The following is a 25754-nucleotide window of genomic DNA, read 5'->3' as shown; positions in this document are numbered from 1 at the left end:
ACTGATTTAGAAACAAATATGTATCTGCCAGCATTGACAAGATAGCCATTCTTCACCAGCTGTGAGAAATATAAAAAAGTAAAAATGTTGTAGTGTCAGGACCTGGCATAATAATTGAATGCCATTTTCCCGTTATGTTACATAATTTGAAAAATTTGTAATGAGAATCCATTCTCCTCAATGTTTGTTAATGAATATAAGTGTGCCAAGGTACAGTACCACATTAAACATTAGCCTTTCTGTACACTACAAAAATGGCCACGGCTGTTCAACAGCCTTTCCAAATCTGATCATTTGTCTTCTATTTTTAATTGTGAATATCTGACTTTTAATTCATACTGTTTACAAAACTTTTTAAATGTTGTGATAATATATTAATATGCATCTCTCTTTATTATGTTAAAACTATTTCTTTTATCAAGATCACAGAAAATATTATTATTCATATAGTTTATCTCTTTGACATTAACATTTGCAGGATCAACATAACTAATAAATGTTCCATCAAAAATAAACAGACTTTCTTACTTTCAAAGTTACTATAAGAGGTGTTTTCCAACTTGCTATGTACAAGTAATACTAGCCAAAGGGTTTGAAACTTTTCTTATTACAGGTAAAAAAGACAAAAGCAAAAACCAGGGAAGTGAGATATTCTAAAGATGGGTCATATGTGTAGCTCCAAATGTCTACCTTTGATATAGATCAGTTTTTAAAAAAATTATATCAGAATGTAAAATAACTTTTACTCCTGTTTTTTAATTACTCAAAAACTAATTACATGCTCTTGATATCTTTGTTTGATATCATCCTCATAATCCATGTGCTAGTTCTGCTTTACATTTGAACTAATTTTATAATAACTCCTCATGATTGGGATCTTAAAGAGACACATCTTGTATCAAAATTTAATAATAAAATGTATTATGATTTTTCTACAGTTCAAAATTTTAAGATATTTGGTCCTGTTTATCCTTAATTTCCACCATTGACCAGTCATGGTTAACATAAACCTCATCCACAAGAAAATCTGTGGCATAGTTAAAGCTGTTAGAATTATGGGAAGAGTAGGCTCATCTAAATTAACTAAATTAACATCTAAATCAGAATATATCAGTCATTAATATCACCCATTCATTATTCAGCTGCTCTGCATCTTTAAAAGGTGTGTTTTCTTTTGCCTTATGCTATGTAAGTACTCCATAAACATATATGTTCCTAGGCATAATTAAATGAAATATTTTCTATAAGGACAGATAGTCATCAGTCTTTATCAAGACATGTGGATACCTCATGGTCATCTAAGTTGCTTTAGTTTGTACTACTTGTCTCTTGCCTTGCTTCTTCATCTTGGCACATACGACATTTTTTGTTCAGTTGTCTGTTTTTAGCTATAGGCACTACCTTTGGTTTATACATCTGTAGCAAGAGACACAGTCATTCTTTAACATACATTAACCTAATACTACAGTGTTTAATATTAGAAACTTTGGACCCAGATCTCCACTAAAATATTCACTTCAGGAGAGAGAAAAAGTCATAACCTATCTTGCTTATTGCTGTATCTTCAGCATTTTAGCTGGCTTTCATTGACACCACCCCAATAGAAGAAGTGGGTGTATTCCCTCATTTCTTCCCTGTATGTATGAAAGTCTAGGTTCTTCAGTCAGCCTCCAGTAATACTTGAAACCTTTATATAACACCACATTGGAGAGGGTACTGGGGTACCTCATTATAGCCTGAAGAGTGTCAAAATCTCAGCTCACCATTCAGCCTTTGCTGTCATGGGTGATGGGGGAGCCATATTTTTTCTGTGGTGTTTGACTGAAGTAGAGTGGTCTAAAATTTATGTCCTTCTGGGTTGCCCAATTCCTAGTTATTTGGTTAGAGAGAGAGAGAACATACTTTTGACGGCGATGGTGGGTTTTTTGTTTAAGTGTGCATTTTTTTGTTTGTTTGTTTTTTGTTTTTGTTTTTTCTTTTTGTTCTGCACGGATTGGTGTTTCAGGGTTGCCAACTTCTTCTGCTCTAAGCCTGGGATATAGGAAGGAAGAGAGGAAAACAGAGCAAAATCACCACTCTGCTGTTTCCTTGGTCCCAAAGTCCACAGCCAATCTGCCTTCTTATCTTCACTTTGTAGAACTTTCTTATGTTCTATATCTATATCTATATATATATATATAATGTCTTGATTTTAAGTTATACGTAGATGAAGGAATAGGAAAAAAGTGTGTCTACTCCATCTTCTACATACTTGGGAACTAACACAGTCCTAAACAATCCATGGATGAAAGAGGAAATCTCAAGGATAATTTAAAAATATGCATTAAGACATGAATAAACCTACCTGAGTCAAATGACAGGACAATGTATGAGAATTGTTGTCTCAATGGCATCTGAGGCTGCCAAGAGTGGACTAATAGCTAAACTACATATGGGACTTCAACTAAGAGATGTTGTTGCTAATAAGACTATCGAAAGCAGCCTGTCAGTCATCGCCAAGATGTGCCCAGAAGCTCCCAGAAGTTGGAGCCAACAGAAAACACCATGGAGAATTACAAATTGAAACATAATGGAAGAGAATATAATAACATATTTCTTAAAGAAAGTTCTAATTTTCTACAATAACCATAATAGGGTAGCTATTACGGATTTTTTGGGGATCAAGTATGCTTTTCACCGAAGAAAATGAATATACTTTTGGCAGTGCTATAGTCTCATGTTAAAGATAACCCTTGGTAGTGTCTAAGGCCCAGTATTTATTCAGTGCACAAATTATACATATTAAAAGTTTAATATACAATTTCTACATAATTTACACATTGATCAATAATATATAAAATAAAATAGTGATTATATACCTCCAAAAGTAATTTGATATTAAAATTTAATTTTTTGCTTTATGCATTTTACATTTTATTTTTTGTTTTAAAGTTGGTTTATAAATGCTAAGATCACTTTCCAATGATTGTTATATAATAAGATTTCTTTCTCAACTGATATGCCTTTAAGCTTTCTTTTCTATAGATTCACATACAGCAAAGGAATCCACTATGCTCCAAGTCCTAGAAATGTCCTGAACTGCTTCTGAGGAAAACGGTCTTGCCTAAAGTCATGAGGATTGGAACAATTTCTCTAGTCAGCTCTTTACATACTTTCTCTACCGAATCACCCTGTCTGTACTCATAGCTGTTTGGACCAAGAATAGAGGCTGATTAACAAAAGTAGGAAATTTGATGGTTCATGACTTCAAAACCAGCAAGAGATAAGGTTTAATTGCTTGAGAATGTAATTTTCTGGCTGATATACTAACAGAATATTGTCAATATATTAAGCTGCTATTGGAATTCCAGAACCATTGCTGTGTCCTGATGATGCTATTCACTATTAAACTTCTTCTATCTGAACAGGCCTAAACTCCAGGGCTTATGGCCAGGGAAGTGCTATGACTATTTGGATCACTATAATTCCAGAAAATAAGAAAGAAAGGGCTATGCTTATTTTCACAGTCTATAGTTTCTTTTATGCAACTAAGCAGATAGGTAAGGCAAAATGGAATTATAATGACATCAATTATAAACATATTGACTTGTCCAAATCCAGCCATTGAAGCAAGTCATTTGTAGATATCTCCAGAGTTGTCAAATATATATATTTGAATTTAGATATTTATGTAAAACTCAAAATCATGCCTTTATTTCTACCTTTAACTACATATAGCTTTTTTTTTTTTTTTTTTAGTGCCTGTCTGTGTGCCTTCTCAGTACGATCTCTGTGTGGCCCACATTGCTCATTATTTCTATATCAAAATTAGGCCTATACATATAATATGCATGGTATCACAATGTAGGAGGTGAAGGAGTGTCCTGGGTCACCTTATTTGACATGGCTTATATGGTACTTCCTTAATGCTAACTCTAAAGCTAATTGCCTTTATTTTCAAATATATGCAAATTATAACATTCTTTTTGTAAAAAAGCAAACTTTCACTTTCAATTATATGTTATGGAGAGCACTGAAATTAAAATGAACTATTATTTTTTCTCTTGCTGTCTTTGGGCTATTGATTCTGTTTCAGTTTTACACCTGTTTTTCTTCAAAAAGTCAACTACTTATTTCTCTTCTTCTATTTGGATGTTGTATTAACCCATAGTCACGCTGCTGATAAAGAAATACCTGAGACTGGGAAGAAAAGGAGGTTTAATTGGACTTACGGTTCCAGATGGCTGGGGAGCCCTCGGAATAATGGTGGAAGGTGAAAGGCACTTCTTACATGGTGGCAGCAAGAGAAAAGTGAGAAAGAAGCAAAAACAGAAACCTCTGATAAACCCATCAGATCTTGTGAGATGTATTCATTATCACGAGAATAGCTTGAGAAAGACAGGCCCCCATGATTCAATTACCTACCCCTGGGTTTCTCCCACAACACAGGGGAATTCTGGGAGACACAATTCAAGTTGAGATTTGGGTGAGGACACAGCCAAACCATATTAGATGTCAACATGCTAATATATGTTATTATTAATTTTCTGCTCTATCAGTGGGATGAAAGAGTTCAAACAATGTAAGTAAAAGCAATGACTACGTTATAGAAGGAAAATATGAGACCACTTACTTAGCTCTTCTTTCCAACAAGATATCCCATCACAAACTCCTGCAATATGAAAATTCTGGTGATCTTTAAAATGGAGTATTAAAACTCCATTACTTAAGGTAACCTAAGGAAAGCTTTTATTTCTTGCACCCCAAAGTTCTTAACCTATGCAATTTTTAATTCCAAAAAGATCCTTTCTTGCTAGAACTTTACTATTATTTTTATAAAACTTATAGACTTGCTGGGAAAGATTCTAGCAGTAAAATTCTTCCTTAAATCATTAGTAATACCTACATTTTATATGTATAAGATTAATGTTTGCCTTTGAAATTTCTAGTACTTAGCTGATACTAGAAATAATTCGTGTTGTTTTTAACATTTTCAAAATAATCATCAAAACATTTCATATAACCTATGTCTTGACTTCTCAAAATATTGATTCTATAATTATACCTGGATAATACTTTGGGATGTTAACTTATGTTTAATTCTTCTGCTTTTAATTTTTTTTCCCTTCACTCCACTAAGATAGTTGGTTAGCTCTGTGCTTTAGTGCCTCAAAAGAGGTATGTGGTAAATCTGAACACAGTAGTAATTTATAAAATGTCCTGTAATTTGTCTTCTAATAATTTTAGTATATGACAAAGATAGGCATCTTAGGTGAAACAGGAAGGAGAAAGGGTTCCTTCAGGCTCAAAAGACATTCTCTTAGCTGTCAAGAGGAGAGAGTTATATATGCTCTGGAGTGATAGAAGCTGAGGTCCTATTTTCTGACAATGTTCTGGTGAAGACAGTAACATCCCAGAAAGATACACTCCAAAAGACACCTCACACTGTAGTAATGGAAGCACCAATGATTCTGTCTCATATATTGTCATCATAGCTTAAGGGCCACTGTATGAAGTCAGCAAGTCTCCCAGACCTGATGAACAGGCACAAATAAGTGAATGGAAGATTTTCACAGCCAAGTTGGTAAACTGTTGACTGATGAACACAGACTGCGACACACGACCCAATTGTTTTGATGCTGTGTAAGATCCAAGAACCTGGAACATGTTGTCAAGTGGAGGACTGGATAGAAGTTCAAATAATAATTAAGGTTAATTATATTCTTAGGGACATAGAATAAACAGCAGAAGACAACTTGCTTTAAAAAAATCAAGAAAATGCATTTTCCACATATCTTAGTTTGGGAACTGAGATTTTTACTTTGTCTGCAAACTTTCATGCACTAGTCACATTCATACCATAAAACATGACTCTATTTGATATTACACTATTTTAAATTTTCAATTATTTAATAATATTTTAGGAGGATAGTAGCATTTAAAATACTATTCACATTTTATCTTTTTATCCAGGTTCACAGGGAGATCACCACTTTAAAGATGAAATTTATGTCTTATTAAAAATAAGATTATTGTTTTGTTACATAGTATGAGTTGCTGTAAAACCTAGGATTTAGACCTAAATCCACTAATTAATTCTATAAAAATGAGATCTTAAGAAATTTACACTTAAAGTGCCAAAGAATTTCAAGGAGAATCTTAGATTCTTTTCTTGATTTCAAAGTGTCAACCGTTGATGGTCTCCCATATTCCTTTCCTCTCATGAGACAAAATGCTTCAGAGGAGTGACCTTCTAATGTGGTAAATGGAGATCTAACTACTAATTACTAATTCTTATTGCAATTCTTGACCTGATCTCCAGAGCTGGAAATCAAATCCCTGTCTCTGGAGTGTAACTAGATCTAATAGGCAGCCTCTGAGTTGACATAGAGAGAGCTTATTAGCAATTGAGTGACTTTCAAAGTGTTACCTTAATGAACACCATTGGATGTAATGTTTTGAAGCTCAAACTAGGTGAATGTACTTTCCTTTTCTCTGACGGTAGTTAAGTATAAAATTTCTCTATTCCTTTATTTAGAGTGAAGAAGCACATTCGTGAAAAAAGTATAAGAAAGTTTTCCACTGGTACATTTTTAATAGCTTCAAGCTGTTAACAGTTACATTGGCCCTAGGTATGGGGTGGCACATGTTATGGTTAACTGATTAGTACAGAGTCTCTTGACATACAGACATTTTTCTGTTACTGGTATCAGCCATGAAAATGTATTTCCAAGCAATTAAGCCTTAACTCCTGCTGGTTTGGAAGCCATGAACCTTCAAATTCCCATTCAAATTATTCAACACCTACCACGGTTAGAAAAAAATACAACTTCATTAGTAAAAGCCACAAAGAAATCTATTGATAAGTTTTTAAAATTTCTTTAACATGAGAAAAATGCAAAAACGTTCAGATTGTAAATTAGCCACACAACTTTAAAATGACCTCAGTTTCTTTTTTCATAACTCTAAGGATTTACTTTATGAGGTCTTAGGTTTAACAACATACTTCAAAAAGAATGTGGATAGCAAAATAAATACGTGAAAGGTTACATGTAGGGGAGCAGGGAGAAAGGACAAAGAAAGCAGGATCATAACTGTGTGGTTTTCGCTCATTTCCAATTCCTATCTGAACTAGATATCAACTTTGGCAATTCTAAAATTAGAACAACTGGATACTGGACAAGTAGATTGAGTAATTGCCAAGTGATCCCCGTTATGTTTATGAACAATTTCTTCTTCCCTCTCTCACTCTCACAAAAGTTTCATAAGCCCTGAGGAGACATTTTTATAGAAGGTCTATTTTCTTATCTCTAAATGGAATAGAGCAGGAGAGCAATATAAGACAGGAATGAAGAGGCATTCTCATCAGTAATAGTTTTGCATAATATTGTGGGTTGTTTTGTATGTTTTATTCTAGAGGGTTGGATTATCATTTTCAGTGCCTTATGAATCAACTTGTTCCAATATCTCATAAGCAGAGTTGCCTCTACAAAGGTAGCATTATACTTTCAAAACGTTTATGATAATGAGAGCTAGACTTCACACATGTCAGTTAGTGGAAACTGGAGTATGTAACTTTACCAAACTATTTAAAGTGGAAAGCTCTGTTATGGCTCTGTTACTGATTTCCCTTGTATTTTGTTCATACTATACTTCTTAAGAGTAGTTTACTATTTTTGTTCCAAATGTAAACTCAGAAAGTTTCCATTGTTAAAAGAAGTTAAATCTATCATTATAATGCAAAGCTCTACATAGATAAGTGACCTCCTTTTTTTTTTTTTTTTTTTTTTTTTTTTTTTTTTTGCCTCTGCAGCATATTACTAGGCAATCTAGGGTCATTCTGTTAAATATTCTCTCATCTGGTTTTAACTTTGGATTTTTAATTGTTAGTTGTTCTAACAAGAATTAGATGTTATGTTTTGAGCTTTTCAGATGGAAGTTATTACATATATGCTACCAAATTATCTTGAGAACTTTGTGGGATTTAATGGGTCAATCTTTCTAGGGTAAGAAAGGACAATGAGCCAAGTAGAAGATCTAAGATGAAACGAACTACAACAATGGAATTATATCTGGAGAAGTAAATTTCTATTTCAAGTGTGTATTTTCAGCTCACTATCAGGAATTACATTATTACATCAGCATGAAGATAAACCTCACTAGTGAGTTAATTGATTTTTATTAGGGTTCATCAGAGCAGATTTAGAAAGTGGTCAAGGTTTGTCATCTGTTGCCACTTTTCTTGTTGTTGCTTTTATTCCTGCTCTTTTAAATGTTTTATAAAAATGTTTATTGAAATCTACCAATGGTACTTTGTAGAATTTAATATAAAAAAGAAAGGAGGCCGGCGCGGTGGCTCAAGCCTGTAATCCCAGCACTTTGGGAGGCCGAGACGGGCGGATCACGAGTTCAGGAGATTGAGACCATCCTGGCTAATACGGTGAAACTTCGTCTCTACTAAAAATACAAAAAAACTAGCAGGGTGAGGTGGTGGGCGCCTGTAGTCCCAGCTACTCTGGAGGCTAAGGCAGGAGAATGGCCTAAACCCGGGAGGCGGAGCTTGCAGTGCGCTGAGATGCCTGGGTGACAGAGCGAGACTCCATCTCAAAAAAAAAAAAAAAAAAAAAAAAAAAAGAAAAAAGAAAGGAGTATTCTTCTCCAGGACCTTAAAGTCTCCTTGGGGAGATTAAGAAGGTTTACTAAATTTTAAGTAATAGCAACCCACCAAATAGAAACTGTAAGTATGAGTGGTAAGAACAGTGAAGACTTAAAAGAAGAACTAACTTATAGATCAGTTGTTGGAGTGACAGTTCACCAGGCAAATGGGATTTGAGCTGTGTTTTGGATGGTGGATATAATTGCCCCCCTGAGAATGATTAAGTCTAAGGATGTAGGGGGAGGTGGTAAGGAGCACATAAATTATTTGAGATACATTTTTTACTCTAGTAATAAATGAGTAGTTCACTGAAGCCTGATTATGGCAGGAACTGAACATCAGTTTAAAGCATTTGACTTTATTCTTATAAACAAAGGAGAGCATTTAATTATTTTGAGCCTGGTCAAATATTTTGGCTCACCAGATTAATCTTCTGGAGGACACATATGAAGGCAAGACTATGGTAGTAGGAAAGGCTATGAAGGTATTCTAGATACAAAATAATAAGGCTCGGAACTAAAACAATGGCAGGGAGAATGGAAAAGATGAGATATTTGGAAGATGACTTATCTGAAAAGAGTCTACAATACTTAGTAATTGATTTTATAGAAGAGTTAGAGAAACTAGCCAACATGATTTTAAATTTATGATTTTTTTGCAACTGAGGGAAAACTAGTACCTTTAGAGATATAGAGGCCAGGAATGGTGGCTCACACTTGTAATCCCAGCACTTTGGAAGGCTGAGGCAGGTGAATCGCTTGAGCTCACGAGTTCAAGACCAGCCTGAGCTACATGGCGAAACCTCATCTCTACAAAAAAGACAAAAATCAGCCTAACACGGTGATGCATGCCTGTAGTTCCAGCTACTGTGGAGGCTGGGGTGGGAAAATGACTTGAGTTGAGGAGGCGGAGGTTGCAGTGAGCTGAGATGGTGCCACTGCACTTCAGCCTGGGCAAGAGTCAGACCCTTGTCTCAAAAAAAAAAAAAAGAAAGAAAGAAAGAAAAGAAAAAACATTCATTATTAAATGTGCATTGGCTCCAGAACACCAACCTAGCACGCTGTAGAAAGCTATAAAACCATCCATCATTGGGTGTGCTGTTAAAAACAGCATATATTTTTTTTAAGCAAAATATCAAGGTAATGCTCCTGTAGGTGGTAGGTGTATGTCAAACCTATTGACAAACATTTCCACTTCATTATGGGAGGAACATTAGCCCTGTTCACTTGTGTGTCACCAGATGTGATAGCAAACAATACTCCATTTCCTTCTCAAATTATGACAAATTCATTTGTACTCTCTGTCTCTCCATAGGTATTTCAAATTAGTTTGGAATCATTATCTTTAGTTGCCTGGAAGTATACATGCAGGAAAAGAAAGTTTTATGTTGGTGAGACTTTTTTTAACCTGTTTTACTATGTGTCTTTTAGAAAGCAATATACCACCATCATTACTGCAACAATAAAAACAGTAGAGTACAAATATGAACACTTTTATTCTCTGAAGGTCATCATGAAGTTACATTTGAAATTTCAGAGAGAAGTAATGTATGAGAAACATTTTACATCTTCTTTCTATAGGTCACATCTCTTTTGGAAAGTGATCACAATATTACAAAGTGTCATGCAGAAATAACTTTGAAAAAACTAAATACAACAAAAAAATGTTGCACAAGTTATTTTGTATACCTTACTCCCTCCTTATAGGGTTCTTGGAAGCACCTTGTAGCCTCTATCGCTCTTGAAGCTCTTTGGAAAATTTTAAGGAAAAAACTGGGGTAAGTAGTAGAGGACGTATGACCAAGATACACCTGACTCAAGAACATAAAACTATCTGAGGTTACAGTTTGCGAAAATAAGTAATAGTCTAGTTTTTAAAGTAGCTTTAGTCATAAAACAAAATTATGGGATTGGTAAAGCAGCAATTTTTCCTTCGATTTTAAAGATCCAAGACAAACATATGTGTTATTTCAGTTGATGTCTTTTCAAATTTCTACTGTAACCTGGGTTTTATATTTGTCTAGGGAGAGAATAGTTTTGCTATGTACTAAGTAGTTCTCCAGAAAAATAAAATAAATAAAAACTCTCTGTTACACTATATGACATGAAATGAATATATACCCACTCACCCACTCATGGTTCTGAGAAGAAATAGAAAAAAAAATAATGAAGAAAAAGGACAAAAATTTCCAATATTCATTCCTACAATCATTCCATTTAAACATTTCATTAACAATAGTCAACTTTGGTACTCAGAATTTGAGACATAAAATACTTTGTTATAAAATTGATTATTTCTTGCTCTTTACATTTACATTTGCATATGGTACTGAGAAATTTCCGAGCTTTCTGGAATTTCTCTGAAGAATTTTAGATATTATAGTAAAATTTCAGGTTGCTAAAATGTCTGATAATAAAGCAAGCTTGAATAAAAAAGGTAACAGACTAAACCATTTAAAAATTTCCATTTGGTTCATAATACTTTATTTTCAAGGGTCATGTACATACTCTCTTTTTCCATGAATATTTAAATTTCCTTTATTTTCTAAAATGGCCTGAATAACCAAATTTCCCTAATAAGCTTTAGTGAGAAATAGCTAATGAAATCAGACAGTACACTGCTACACAATTGCTTAAGAGAAACATTTTTCTTGTTAAAACATCTATATTGAATTCTCTTTAATGTTCGAGAATTCTTGGCTCATTCTGTCAAACTACTCCACACTATTCTCATTATTTCTCAGAGCAACCCTATGAGACTTTAAAGTGGCAACCATTATAATTTTATTTCAGTAATGGGAGAAACTGAGGTAAAGAGAGTATAAGGGCATCACACAGCATGCCAGTGGCAGGCCTGAGAACAAAACAAGTATCTTTAATTTTCCTGCCAAAAGCATGCTCTAAAACACTGAAGAAATTTCTTTTTTCTTAAAAAAAAAAAAAAGGGGGGGAGTAGAGGGGAGACAAAAAAAATCCTACAGTAGTAGAATATCACAATTGCTGGATGTTATTAGGCCTAATTAATGTTTCTGAAAAATGTCTATGAGGTTTATTCTTTGCAAATAATACATTTATTATTTCACAACTTTGTAGAAAGTTCAAGAGCTTAGATGTAAAACAACTACAGAGCGATAGATAATGAGAGAAAAGCACATATAGAATGAATTCATTATCTTGAGCTACTTAAGTCTTTATGCCTCAATCTAGAAATTATCACTTTATATAATAATTGCATTATTTTCCCCAATCCCTCTCAAATACGCGCGTGCGTGCGCGCGCACACACACACACACACCCCTAATTACTTTGCTTAAAACATATGGTAGTTGTCAACAATGAAGAGTTTTAAAATAAAAATTAAATCATTAATTTTGCTTATTGCTTATGGACAAGCAGGAAGATGTCTTTGCAAACTGATTAACATATAGTAATGAATAAGCTTAATATAATTTATATTTAAGTGAAAAATAAAATGTTTGAAGTGTACAGTTTGGGGTTAATGCTATATGTGACAGTATTTCCAAAGATTGATCTTTAGTAAAGATATGTTGATAAACCATTACTGGCTGCTCACTTAATAGAAGTTGCCTTGCCCTAATGGGCATTAATAACATATGGATGATAAAAGAGTTCCTTTCTTCAGAGAGTAATTGCCTATATTTCTCATATTTTCCAGAGCTGAAAGTCAAAATTCTTATAATTGATAAGCATATGGACTGCCATAGCATATTGCAGAAACTCTCCGTCAATAAACGTACACAATTCTTTTCAATTTCATTCTACTTCTTTATTTATGCAAAACTCAACATTGTTTCTTCAAAACATCTTGGTTTCATTTCCTCCTCCCTGAAAAGCAGTTACACTTCAATCAGCATCACTGAAGCATTTGTACTCCCTCACTCTTGTTATTTCGTTATGAGACTCTATTTTTGGCATATCAAATAATTATATTACTTTTGAGCTTACTATTTTAATGTTTATCAAACATTTTATTATCTATGAAAACTGAAATATGATAGAATACATTATTTTTAGTTGAACTTTTAATATTCTTCATACAAATGTTAGCTGCATGTTGTGAGTAATGATATCACCAAATATGAATTCTTGGTGAGATTTCACATTCACTTTTCATTATTTTTGTTTACTTGTTTAACAATTAAAACTAATAACTAACAATTATGTTGTTTACTTGTTTAACAATTACAACTAATTCGCACTTAAATAATTCAGGTTATGAGGAAATTCAACATATAACTTAGAATTTAATTTATACTTACATGAAGTTTTCTTTCTTACTTAATAGCAAAAACTTGTTTCCATAACCTTGTCTGTGATATTGTAGAGATTGTTCAAGCATCAGACAGGGGGTTATCCTCAATTACTTTCAGAGTCACTTTCAACCCTGATATTCTCTGATATCATGATGCTATATATAGAATAATAATATAGACACCTTTTATAGATCCTCGTAGATAGTTTTATGAAAATAATATTACTCAAACTAGAACTCCTTGGAATAACCGAAATTTTATCAAGTATTATTCCCAAAAAGTTATGCTGAGATTTAACCAAAAAAACATAATAATAATAATAATATATCACATGCACAATCATTGTTAAACAGAGAGAATACCATAGTCACTGAACAATTCTGGGAAACCTCAGGCTGTGGACATTTACACTGGTTTCTTTGATCAGTCACCCTTAATACATTAAACATCATTGCCCCAAACAAAATACCTAGCTTGACTGATATCCAGGTTTATTTCCTTGTTTGCTGCAGGCAAACAAGCTTTCACCAAAGGAACTAACTTAGCTTCTTTGACTAGTGATTTCCATCTTTTTTCTTAAGTTTTTATTTCCATTGTTTTGAAATGGTGTGTAAATAGCTGATCCAAATCTGTATTCCCTTGACCCCTTTTCATGCCACAGTGATTTTTTTTTTATTGTGGTTAAAAAAATACACAGCATGAGAACTACCCTCTTTGCAAAATTTTAAGCGTGTAATAATTGTCAATTATAAGCATCATATTGTACTGTAGATCTATAGAACTGTTTTTATTTTGCATGACTGAAACCTTATGCCCATTAAACTGCATCTCTTCAGTTTGACTTCCCCACTATTGGTTTAAACCCCCTTTTATGTCCTCTCCTTTACTTTTTTTCTTCCACTGTCGTTTCTCGTTAGGTCTTTCAGTACTTTTTGTGTCTTCAGTCTTCCAATGCTTATACACCACTGCTGCTGATTTGTTTAACATAATGAAGAAAACACAGTGTTATCATGTGTTGTAAGATCCTTAGATATTAATGCACAAGTGGTCACAGCATCTTCTCATGTAGTAGGTACTTTTACCTTCCAAACCCAATCCCTGCTATTGCCACCATTATTCTATGAAGGATTTGTCAAGCCCCGTTTCCCCTGAATATTATTATGAAGTTCAAGGTTAATGTGTGAGAACAAAAACCAGAAGAGATGAAAGTCTATGATTTGCAACTGAAAAGAACAATTAGGAAACACATCTAGAAACAGGAGAGAAATTGGTGAGGAGTGCCAAAAGGTAAAGTGGACTTAGTAACAGTAGAGTTTTTGAGATGTTTAGAGAGAGTCTTAAGACGGGAGTTAAAAATATTTTGTCATCAACTCATATTTGAATTTTTTCAAGAGAGATGAAAATAAAAATTCAAATTGCTTTCATTTAGTTTTGGTTGATAGACTATTGTCTAATGGATTTGAATAGGTGTCTAAATTTGGGGAATAATTTGGGATTTAACAAATAAGATAATTACTGTACACCATATATGTTTAAATGAATCAAAAACTTACTTTCACAATGACTACCAAACTGCTAGTAACCAGAGTGCAAGTTGATTTTTAAAAACAGCCATAATCTCACGCCTGTAATCTCAGCACTTTGGGAGGCCAAGACAGGCAGCTCATGAGGTCAGGAGTTCGAGACCAGCCTGACCAACATGGTGAAACCCCGTTTCTACTAAAAAACACAAAAATTAGAAAGGCGTGATGGCACACGCCTGTAATCACAGCTACTAAGGAGGCTGAGGCCGGAGAATAGCTTGAACCCGGTAGGGCAAAGTTGCAGTGAGTTGAGATGCTGCCACTGCTCTCCAGCCTGGCGACAGAGCAAGACTGCATCTCAAAAAGCAAAACAAAACAAAACGAAACAAAAACAAAACAGCCATAATGTTTCTTGGAATATGACAGCATTTTCAGAAGAAATTTCAGAAATTTGAATAAAATCAACATTAGTTTTTAACTCATCCTCAATAGACCCTAACCTTCATAGAAGGTAGATCCTACTGGATGTGTTGTACGACTTTTCCTTAGTTCAGCTAAAGCAGGGTTCTTGTCCATCCCACGGCCACAAAAATTTAGGCTCACAGATAGTTGCAGAGGGTGAGTAAAGCAGGATTTTACTGGGTGAAAAAGAAGAAAAGCAGGATTTTATTGGGTAAGCAGGCAATCTCTACAAGGCTAGAGTCCCATGCTCGAGTGCTTCCAACCCTCAGCTTGAATCCCAAGTTCCACACAGGAAGAGGAGGGGCCAGGCTCTGCCCTGCTGCAAATGTCCTGGAACCTTCCTGAGGCTCCACCTCAGTGGGCAGGCTGGAAGGAGTTTCTCCAGGGACGCTCACCCATCTGGCTGTCTCATTCGCCCCTCTAAAGAAGTACATCTAACTGCCCTTAGCATAAGGATACGGCCAAAGACCAATATTAACTGCTTCCTGCTGCCAGGGAGTGTTTTGGGGAAACAACAGTCAGAGCTCTTTCAGAGGCCGATCTAAGAGTTCCCAGGAGAAGGGGCCGTGGTCAGAAGCTCCGGTTGCATGACTGGAATTTGATGACCTGAAGGCAAGAACAGACGGGGTTATTAGGAAACATGTATCAAAACGAAACAAGCACTGGGGCAAGGACAGCTCAAAAATTCTGAAGCCTTTTACCAGTTTGCACTGGGAGAGGGAGGCCAAAAGCCCAACTGGTTAAAAAAACTTTACCTTTTTGAAGGCATGTCAGGCTTCTGGGTTCCTTTCCCCTGAGCCCTATCCTAAGCCAACCAGTTTAAGGTTTGGGAAATTAACTCTTACCAGTTTGGAAGATGCATGTGAGGGGAGTGTCCCATAGTACTGAGACAGTTACCTATTAGTGAAGAGAGAATAGAGGAGGAGAAAGGAATACAAAAAAAGTCATTTTTTCAAAGGAGTTCCATGGGTTCAGGATGCATTCAAAAGGGGTACAGACTGAAGATGAGAAAGAGGGGAGCAGGCATCCCTGATTCCCTTCTCTTCCTAGTAGATACCGGGGTGAGGGGGAGAGAGAAGAGCGTCCTCTTTCCCTCTTCTGTCCTTGCATCCCTGAGTTCCGTCGACCTTGGCAGGTGCCACCATAGGTGTCAAAGCGACTTGCACCCATGAAGCAGGGGGGTCTAGAGAATAGGAATCATCTGTTCTCACCTATGTCTCTTTCTCACCTACTGTCAGTAGCCTTAGAGTTCCCTAGACCTGGTTTATGCCATTGATATTAATGTGGTCTTCATTCGTGAAACAGGAGGCTTGGGGTTGGCTTCATCGGCAGTGCTGAGCTGTGCCTTTTAACCTCTGTTGTCATCTGTGCTGTGCCTCTCTGTCGTCATTTGCCTCTGGATCCCTCAGATCCAGTTTTCCTTCCTAGGGCTTTGATCTGAAGTGTGGAATTGAGTTTGGGACAAAAATGTGTCCTGAGGGGTTACATGGACTCATTATAAGCTGAATGCTAAAGTGAAACTGTGGAACTGAGTCCTCCTCCGCCAAGGAAGAGGAAGGAATGTCTTGTGACACATCCAGAAAACTGCTAGCTAGAGTTATGCTTGCCAGAATTCTGGTGCATGGTGCTTGGCTTTGGTTGGTTCCCTTGGTTTTACATTCCCAAAAAGGAAACCTCTGGGTGGTGGGCACCGTATTTATTCCCTATTTATTCTATCACCTGGCAGGATTTGCAGGATAATTGCAGAACTAGAGTATTGCCGAGACCAGCTCAGTCAGATGATAGCGGAATTAATGACACACACACACAAATATAGAGGTGTGAAGTGGGGAATCAGGGGTCTCACAGCCTTCAGAGCTGAAAGCCCCAAACAGAGATTTACCCACATGTTTATTAACAGTAAACCAGTCAGTAGCATTGTTTCTATAGATATTAAATTAACTAAAAGTATCCCTTAAGCTAAACCAAGGGATGGGCCGAATTAATTGCAGCAGGAACATGCCCTTAAGACACAGATCGCTCAGGCTTTTGTTTGTGGCTTAAGAATGCCTTTAAGCAATTTTCCACCCTGGGCTGGCCAGGTGTTCCTTGCCCTCATTCCCTTAAACCCACAACCTTCCAGCTTGGGCGTTACTGCTGTTATGGACATGTTACATTGCTGCAGAGATTTTATTTATGGCCAGTCTTGGGGACAGTTTATGGCCAGACTTTGGGGGGCTTGCTCCCAACAGAATATCTATCCAGATTTCTACATTGCCCATCTCTTTTATTCTTTCTGAGCTGCAGCCAGGGATTGCTGGTTGGTTCACAGAATCAAGCAGGGTTACTCTAAAATGTAGATGAAAACTTAAAAACAACCAGTGAGTTTAGAATTTAATGACAAAGATATAAGTTTTGAACATAATTTCTCTCTCTCCAGTCCTCACGTCTGTTAAAAAATAAATCATTGTAGGACTGAGTTGTTTGCAAAATAGACTTTAGTTTTATACTTGACCTGATTATTTGCATAAAGTGCAGCAAAAATAATGATTTCTACATAGGCCTTTTGGATTGGCTTTGATGGAATTCTGTTCCACAAGGAGTCTCAGATAAGACCTTTTAAAGCTGAGCCCAACCATGGGTTAGTATCCTCAAACACCTGTGAGTTGGGTAATCTTCTCCTCTTAAGGTCCCAAGATAAACATGGAGGTCCTAGACCAGTTAGAAAGTACACTCTTTACTAAATACAGGTCAGGAACCCTCTACAGGGACTGTGTAGGCAAAGGTATGAGGCCAGTTTGCCCACTGGGGTTTTATTGACTTTGCAAGTAGAGATTGACTCCTTAAAGGGAAGCATACCCTTGCAGTCAAAGCCTTGGTAAAATTACCAGATTCTCCAATTGTGTCCTGTAGCAAAAGAAAAATGAATTCTTCTTGCACTGATGCAAACAACTATATTGCCATAAGTTAAAAATACTCACAGTTTCCAAAGTTCAGAGGAATCAGGCAGAAAAAAAACAAACATGCTCCAAATTTTGATCCCAAGAGTAAAACTTACATAATTATAAATAGTTTAAATAAATAGCTTAAGTAAATAGTGTAAATTTCCTTGACTCTGAAAAAAAAAAAAAAATCAGCAATATTCCAAACAAAGGTTAAAAGGTTGCTTCAGTTTTCTGAGTTCAGTCCATTTGGTTAACTCTTGTTTTGCTTGATATTCATGGACATTTTAGCTCTTCATGAGTCCTGTACATTTACCTTTAACATCATAGTCTCTAAAGTTACCAGAAGCCTGTATTTGAGAGAACCTGTTTGAGCCCTACAGCTTATTATAAACCATATTCTTGAAAAGGATTAACATAATACAACAATTTTCTGTGAATAGCAAAATATCCAGGTTAGTTACAGTTAGAAACACAATTGAGAAAGAAGTTCGGTTATCTCTGTGGTTTACAATAACTTAAACATAACAACCTTAATTATGATTGATAGCATATACTCAGACATTAGAATTTGAGACATCCCATAAATTTTGGAACATATATTAGCATTATTCACCAAGACATAACCTAAAGAAGATTGAACATCATGTTGGCAATCCCATGTACCTAAATATGTGAAATAATCCTGTTTACCTCTCCTTTCTGGACATTTCAGGGACCCTATGAAGTATTCGAAAAGCCAGATGCCAGGGAAGACAATTTTGAAACTGAAGTTTGATTTGGGGAAGGCTGTCAAATACGTTTGATAAACACTTGATAGTATGAAATAGAATTCCAGATTACCATAAGTTATTTATTTTGCCAAAATCATGACTCGGGAAATTTTAAAGAAGCAGAAAGCTTTTATAATCCTTTACAAATTGTGTGAAAGAGCAGATTAGCACCTTAAGAAAACTTTGTTATGCTTTTATTTCAATGCTCAATTTACAGAAAAACCATATAATACTTTTTTGAATTTAGTTAGTATGTTCACATAGATAACCTCTTCTGCAAGACGAATTCCCACAGTTCTTCCACTGCTTCTTTGAACTTTCAGCTTTTTCCTAATTTAACTCAAAACAATCCTTGAACCCCAGCAAAAGTTTACATTTCCATGCCTTCTTATAACCTTTTACTAAAAAACACACTGTACTGTTCTTACACACCTTTCGTGAAAATCTATTTCTAGTAGTTTCAATTAACTCCTAGCAATTTTTAACTTTAAGGAAAACTTGGTAAGTTTAAGTTGTGTGATAAGTGCAGCCAAGGTTTGCCTTCTTAATTAAGGGTGTGGTTAGTTCCATACGGCCCCAGGCCCTAGCAATTGTGAAGCTGGCAGGCGAAATAGTTCTCAAAACCCTAAAAGGAGTTTGCGCCCTCAAAACACTTAGCAAACCTTGTATCTGACCTGCATTTTACTAATAATCTTTAAGGCTCTTTTTATTTCTTAAAGATTAAAGTCACATGAACTGAAAGGTTCCACAGCTTTTAACTTCCCTTTAAAAAATATTAGATCCAAGTGCTTGTCTTTCTTTAGGCCAAATTAATTAGAGCTCTTTTGACAGACATTACATACAGTATAGACACAGACAGGCAGAGGAAAACCCAGTCGCTGGGTAGGACCCTTGAAAACACAGGGCTAGGAAAATGTGCAGATATGGAGTCTGAGAGGGCTCATCCCCTAAGGTAAGGTTGCCCAACAAAGCCTTGCCAAGGGTTACCACCCATGACCTCAGGATGTAAAACAAGATGGATGCTTGATTTCACAACCAAAACTTTGCAGAGCGTACAAACAGTGATCGTTGCCGGAGAGAGTTGGCCTAGTAAAACATCTTATAAGGGGGAAAAAAAAAAAAAAAACCTGTAAAAGTTAGCTCCTGACAAGGTGGAGAAGGGGAAAGAAAAAAAAAAAAAAAACAAACAAACAAAACAGTTTAAAAATGCCTGGGGAAGAACCTCTAATTCTTAGGCAAGTTGTTCCTCCACCAGGAGAAAAGTTTAATTAGTGTCCGGTAGAGCTGAACGCCTTGGTGGGAGAAAGGGAACCCCTTGGCGGGAGAAAGGGAACCCCTTGGCGGGAGAAAGGGAACCCCTTGGCGGGAGAAAGGGAACCCCTTGGCGGGAGAAAGGGAAGGTTGCGGCAGTGCCTGGCTGGGAATCAGCCACCTGGCTGTGCGGGATTCTTGGGCCATGCATCCCAGCCCTAGGCAGGGAGGGAAGAACTCACAAGTGGGTCCCAAAAAAGGAAGGAAAAGGCCATGAAAAGGCCAAGGAGCGACAGGAGTTGGGGGCATGGTTTCCCCCACCCTCAGAAGTCTGAGGATGAAAAGCAACAGTGAGAGGTTTTGAGTCCCCATTTCACTCACCACTTCTCAAACCCCGAGGTTGTGCACCAAAAATGTTGCAGGAATTTTCCTTAGTTCAGCTAAATGCGGAGTTCTTGTCAGTCCCACGGCCATGAAAATTTAGGCTTGCAGACTATTAGAGAGGGTGAATAAAGCAGGGATTTTTTTTTTTTTTTTTTTTGGATGAAAAAGAAGAAAAGGGGGAAACAGAGAGTCTGCAAATCAAAATGACTGTATCTTTTCCCACAGTTCTTGAATTAACTTCATTGATACATGAGGCAGCCCTAGTAAACTACCTATCCTTTGATTATTAATAGCTTCTTCCTTGCTAACAATATTCCATTATTGTTCTACATAGCATATGTCCATGCCTGGGTGAAATGGTCTAAACAAAAATGACAATCACATTACCAATTTGTCAACTTTACTTTCTATTTTACCAAGTATCTCTAAAGAGGGGTAATGGCGTATTTTTCTGTGAGGCTCACAGCTTGAATCCCAGGCCCCACACAGGAAGAGGAGGGGCCAGGCTCTTCCCTGCTGCAAAAATCATGAACTTCCCTGGGCTCCACCTCAGTGCGCAGGCTGGTTGGAGTTTCTCCAGGGACCTCCTCCCACCTGGCTGGCTCAGATGTACAGAGTTCAAAGTTGGATGCTTTTTACTACATTTCTTCAGAGAGCGGACACATTGAGTACTTACCTGTTACTGTAGGACGACTAACTTCAACCAGAAGGCGGTAATAATGCAGTCACAACATTAAGAAAGAAAGACGTTCTGGAAGAGAAAAAATGAAAGGTCACTAGTAGGCCTGTGACATTGACCAATATTTTATTCTTCTTTCTCTCATGTACACACACACAAACACACACACACACACACACACGGCAGAATTCTTTAAATTGTCTAATTATTTAATCTGTATTGAAAGGGGAAAGGTTCCCTTGTCCCCCTCGCAGGGCATGTGATGGAGGGTGTGGCTCTCTTCTTCGGTGCCCCATTGCTCAAACCTCTAGGGGAAGATACAGACGAGCAGGCTGTGGTGCTCCAACCCCATGGCAGTGTCTAGGGTTGAATGTTTATAGCTAAAGCCCAGTGGGCATGTGTTACATGTGCTGTTTTAGTTTAGCTGTCTATAGATGGTTTGGATTAGATCAATTAGACCCCTGCCTTATAGCAAAGACAGAGGGCTTTCTGTATCATGAGGTTCTTGCCTTGGTATACCAAAAAAATCAGATCACACATGGGCTTGGAGAATGAGTGCGAGGATTTATTGAGTGGAAGTTGCTCTCAGGAGATGGGGAGCCAGAGGGGAGATGGTTTCCCCTCGAGTCAGGCTGCTAGGCAGCCCTGGCTCTCCTCCAACTGACCTGCCAAACTCAGCCTCATTCCGCTAGTCAATGGCCTGTTTGCCGGAATGCCGGCATCTGTCGTGTGGTCTTCCACAGGCGTGCACCTCTCAACATCCTCTCAATGTCCAGCCGCTTGTGTGGTGTCTGCTAGGGTCTCAGGGTTTTTGTAGACACAGGATGGGAGCCTGGTAGGCCAGGGTGGCCTTGAGAAATGCAACATTTGGGCGTGAAGGCAGGAGTGCCCCTCCTCACCTAGGTCCGTGAGCACAGGCCGGGGGTGGAGCATCACACCATTGCCTTCCCAGCACTTCCCTTCTCCCCTTCCATATCAATATTACTCAACTCCACATCTGGTCTGTATCTTTCCCCACAGTTCTTGAATTAACTTCATTGATATATGTGGCAGGACTTGTAAACTACCTATCCTTGGAGTATTAATAACGTCTTCCCTCCCTCCTAACAAGATTCCATTATTGTTCTATATAGCTTATGTCCATGCCTAAGTAAAGTGGTCTAAACCAAAATGACAATCGCATTACCAATTTGTCAACTTTGCTGTCTATTTTCCCAAGTATCTCTAAAGAGGGGTAAATAGCATATTTTTCCATGAAGCTTTTACTTTACTAATAAAAGGGGCTGGTTGCTGCTGGCACTGAGCTTCCTAATATAATTCTATATTAAATCTAGATATGACAATGTGCTGTGTGACAATAGAGCACTCATTGCACAACCACAAGGTGACAAACATGAGAAAGCCAATGAATTAATGACAGTCTAGCAGAAAAATGGTTCCTTGATTGTATCTGTGATCAGTTAAAGTAATGCTAAGACCTACCTACTTCTACAATTCTTACTATGTGAGAAACATGAACTCCAATTTATTTCTTCTACCCTTTTGGGAGTTTGTGTAACATGCAGTTGAAAACACTATTAACTTATACTTTATAGCTTGTAGAATAACCGTCAAAGTCTCAGATCAAAGATCAGATGAAATATGAAACTATAATCTGGAATATGTTGTAATGGCTTTTTAAAAATTATTTACATGGTGAAGCAGATATTTTTATTCTGAAATAACAGATAAGTATATTAATACTTTAAGGAGTTAGTTAATTTTGCATATATAGCCAAAAAAAAAAAAAAAAAAAGACAAATCACATTCTTTCTGTGCCGTTTTAACGCTACCATTTTTTCTATATCCAATTAGAAATACTGACCGAATACTTTATTGATTGTTTTGTTTGCAACGAAATGGTGTTGGGTATAAAATTCTACAAGCCCTTAAAGCCACAGAAGGAGAAATATTAGACTGTGACTTCCTTGAAAGCAGTTACTGGATTATACTTAGTTACTTGAAACAACACAAATTTATTATTTTAAATTCCTGGAAGTCAAAAGTCCAAAAGAAGATTTACTGAGTGGAAACCAAAGTGTCAGTAGAGGTATTTTTTCTGTAGGCTCTGATGGAAGAATCAGATTATTTGCCTTTTTCAGTTTCTCGAGGCTGTTTGCATTCCTTGGTTCATGATCACTGTCTTGATCACTCCAATCTCTTGCTTTCATCATCGTGTCTCTTACTACTAACTCTGATTCTCCTGCTTTCCTTTCATAAGAACACTGGTGATTACATTGAGCCCACGAAAATAATCCAGGATAATCTTCCCATCTCAAAATCCTGAATTTGATAACATCTGAAAAGGCTCTTCCACCAAGTAGGGTGACATAGTCATAGGTTCTAGGGATTAAGATTTGAACATCTTTGGAGGATCTTTATTCAGCCTAGCACAAATAGATAAGGGCACAAATGAATATAAAAGTAAATTAATACTGTGAGATAAAATGACCCTATTCATAGTACATTGACATAATAGCCTCTTCTGTTTATTAACATATGGCTTTAATTCAACTCTTGCTCTTCACTATGCTATATGATCTCACTAAGGTAGTGAGAGGCTGAGATACTGAAATGAAGGCCCTGCTGACTTGAAGCTCATGCATGAACTGTAATGGATTTCGTCTACACAGAGTATAGTCTGTGATTATCCAGTGTGATGCCATCCAGTCTTAGTTCTCTGCCCTTCAACTGAAATATTTAGATCATTGACATTATTGTAATAATTAATTTTAGGTGAGTTAATTCTTTCTATTTTCTACTCTTTCTTTTTTCATCTCTTCCTGCTTTTTGAGCTTTATTATTGCAATTTATATATATATACACACATATATGATATTATATAGATATACAGATACATATGTTTTCATCCACAGTTCCTGGCTTATAACTCCTGTAGCCCTTGTTACTTCCTAGGTGACTAAAACAATGAACATATCTTTTGTTAAGTATTTGTCCTTTTGTCATTGGTACCTGAAGCAGATCTGGAACAGCTTCAGAATGATAAAGATGAAAGACAGTATTTTGTTATAATGTCAGGATGCTTAGACCTCAGAAGCAAATCTCCTGCCCTCCTTTCACCTGCTCCTTTTTCTCCCCAAGGCAGACCATAGAAACTAAAAGTGTTCTCTGATCTTCTCCTGCCTTTCTGTCTTGGAGCTGACCATAAAGAAATTCTCTGACCTACTTTGTCTGACTGTAGGTCATAAGATTTCAGATACGATTTCAGAAGGGATTCTTCTTCATACCCAGGAGGAAGGAATACTGCACAGAGAGACTGAGAAGTGTCTGAACAGACAAGACTTATTAAGTTCCTTCACTCAATCTATCAGTATTAGATCATACTCTTTTGTTCCAATCACATTTCTACATGGTTGTCCATGATTCAGTTATGCTTATCCAATTATGAAGTCTCCATAAAACATTCAATAGGACTGGTTGAGAGAGTTTACCAAAAGCTAAACACATGGAAGTTTTTCGAGAGTGGCAACCCCGGAGAGCACACGGAAGTTTCGTGCCCCTTCCCCCATACCTAGTCCTACATATCTCCTCATCTATATCTTTTGATATATCATAATGATTTCTTGTCCTAATGCCTCAAAATGGAGTCACTCATGTCAAGTAGCATTGAGCCCACAGTGAAGTTATTTCCCCCCTCAAAGCAATAAACATATATGTAATACATTGAAGTGATAAGATACACCTGCTATTGCCTGTATTACCTGAGATCTGAAACAAATGGACAGAAAGTGAAAGGTGGTTGAGAAAATGAAAATGCACATATCTGTGGAAGATCACAAAAGCAGCAAGGACCCCGTCTTATTTGACACACCTTCAGAGGCTCTGCTGGTGAGAACTCTAAGGCCTTCTCCTGACTTGGCAGCTGCTGCAGGAGGCTCTTCCTGAAAGAAGTAGTAACTCCCCACCTCAAGATTATGTCTCCAAGGTATGGACCCATCTTGTCAAAGATGTTTGAATAGACTTTAAAAATTTATATTGTCTCCTTCTGAAATAGCAGGTTTAATTTCTGTCCAGTATAATAAAGATAATATTTTCTTCCATGGCAAAATTGGGGCAGGATTTCTTACAACCCATTATGAAAGATTGAGATTTCTTTACCTTTAGGTGGCTGGTTTTTAATACAGACACACTGGGTATGCAGCTTCTATCTAGTCCCATCAGTATCACCCCTGAGAGACTGGAGAGGCAGAGGAAATATGTGTGAACATGAAAGTCATGCTACTTGCTTTATCGTTGTGAATAAATTATTTGTCTCTTACTGAGGAGTCTCATATTTTCTGCTAGTTTGCAGGAAACTGTGGCAAACTAACCTGTTAATTTGAAAACAGGGTAAAATGGCAGGCACTCACAGTGTGGTTTTCTTATGTTGCATGTATATACCCAATTCATTATTTCCAATGGTTGCATAATAGCTCATGGTGTACCTCCGCTCCATTTTACTCCTTAAGTTTCTCAGTAATGAACACCCAGGTCTTTTTTCAATTCCTTGACAAATAACACTGCATTAACAACTTTGTATATGTCTCTTTATGAATTTGTGAGAGAATAATTGCTTGTCTGATGGGGGATGTAACCTATCTAAGAGTAGGACTGCTATAAATATACATACACTTAATTTGTGTACTGGTGCCAGATTGCTCTCCAGAAGGGCTGCATCAATCCATACACCCACCTGCAGTTCATGTGCATATCATCTTCAACCTTTTGTATTATTTTGTTTTCAATTTTTTGCCAATATAACAACAGTAAAGCTATATATCATTTTAGCTCCAATTTGCATTTCTTATTACTAA

At 36.7% G+C, this 25754-nt stretch overlaps 1 long non-coding RNA gene across 1 annotated transcript in view; it reads right to left on the bottom strand.

Annotated features, from left to right (window-relative positions):
* Positions 1-6557: 6557 nt before the first annotated feature.
* Positions 6558-25754, bottom strand: part of LOC112612302 — a 112549-nt gene continuing 93352 nt past the window's right edge. Inside the window, exons 3-4 of the long non-coding RNA XR_003116840.1 lie at positions 9315-9444; positions 6558-6783 (exon numbers count right to left, since the gene is read on the bottom strand). This is a non-coding gene — a long non-coding RNA (uncharacterized LOC112612302). The remainder of the gene's footprint in view (positions 6784-9314; positions 9445-25754) is intronic.

The sequence above is a fragment of the Theropithecus gelada genome, chromosome 1 (assembly GCF_003255815.1).
Source record: "Theropithecus gelada isolate Dixy chromosome 1, Tgel_1.0, whole genome shotgun sequence".
NCBI lineage: Eukaryota > Metazoa > Chordata > Mammalia > Primates > Cercopithecidae > Theropithecus > Theropithecus gelada.
The sequence above is the reverse complement of the archived record's forward strand: the minus strand, read 5'-3'. Positions and strand labels throughout refer to the sequence as shown.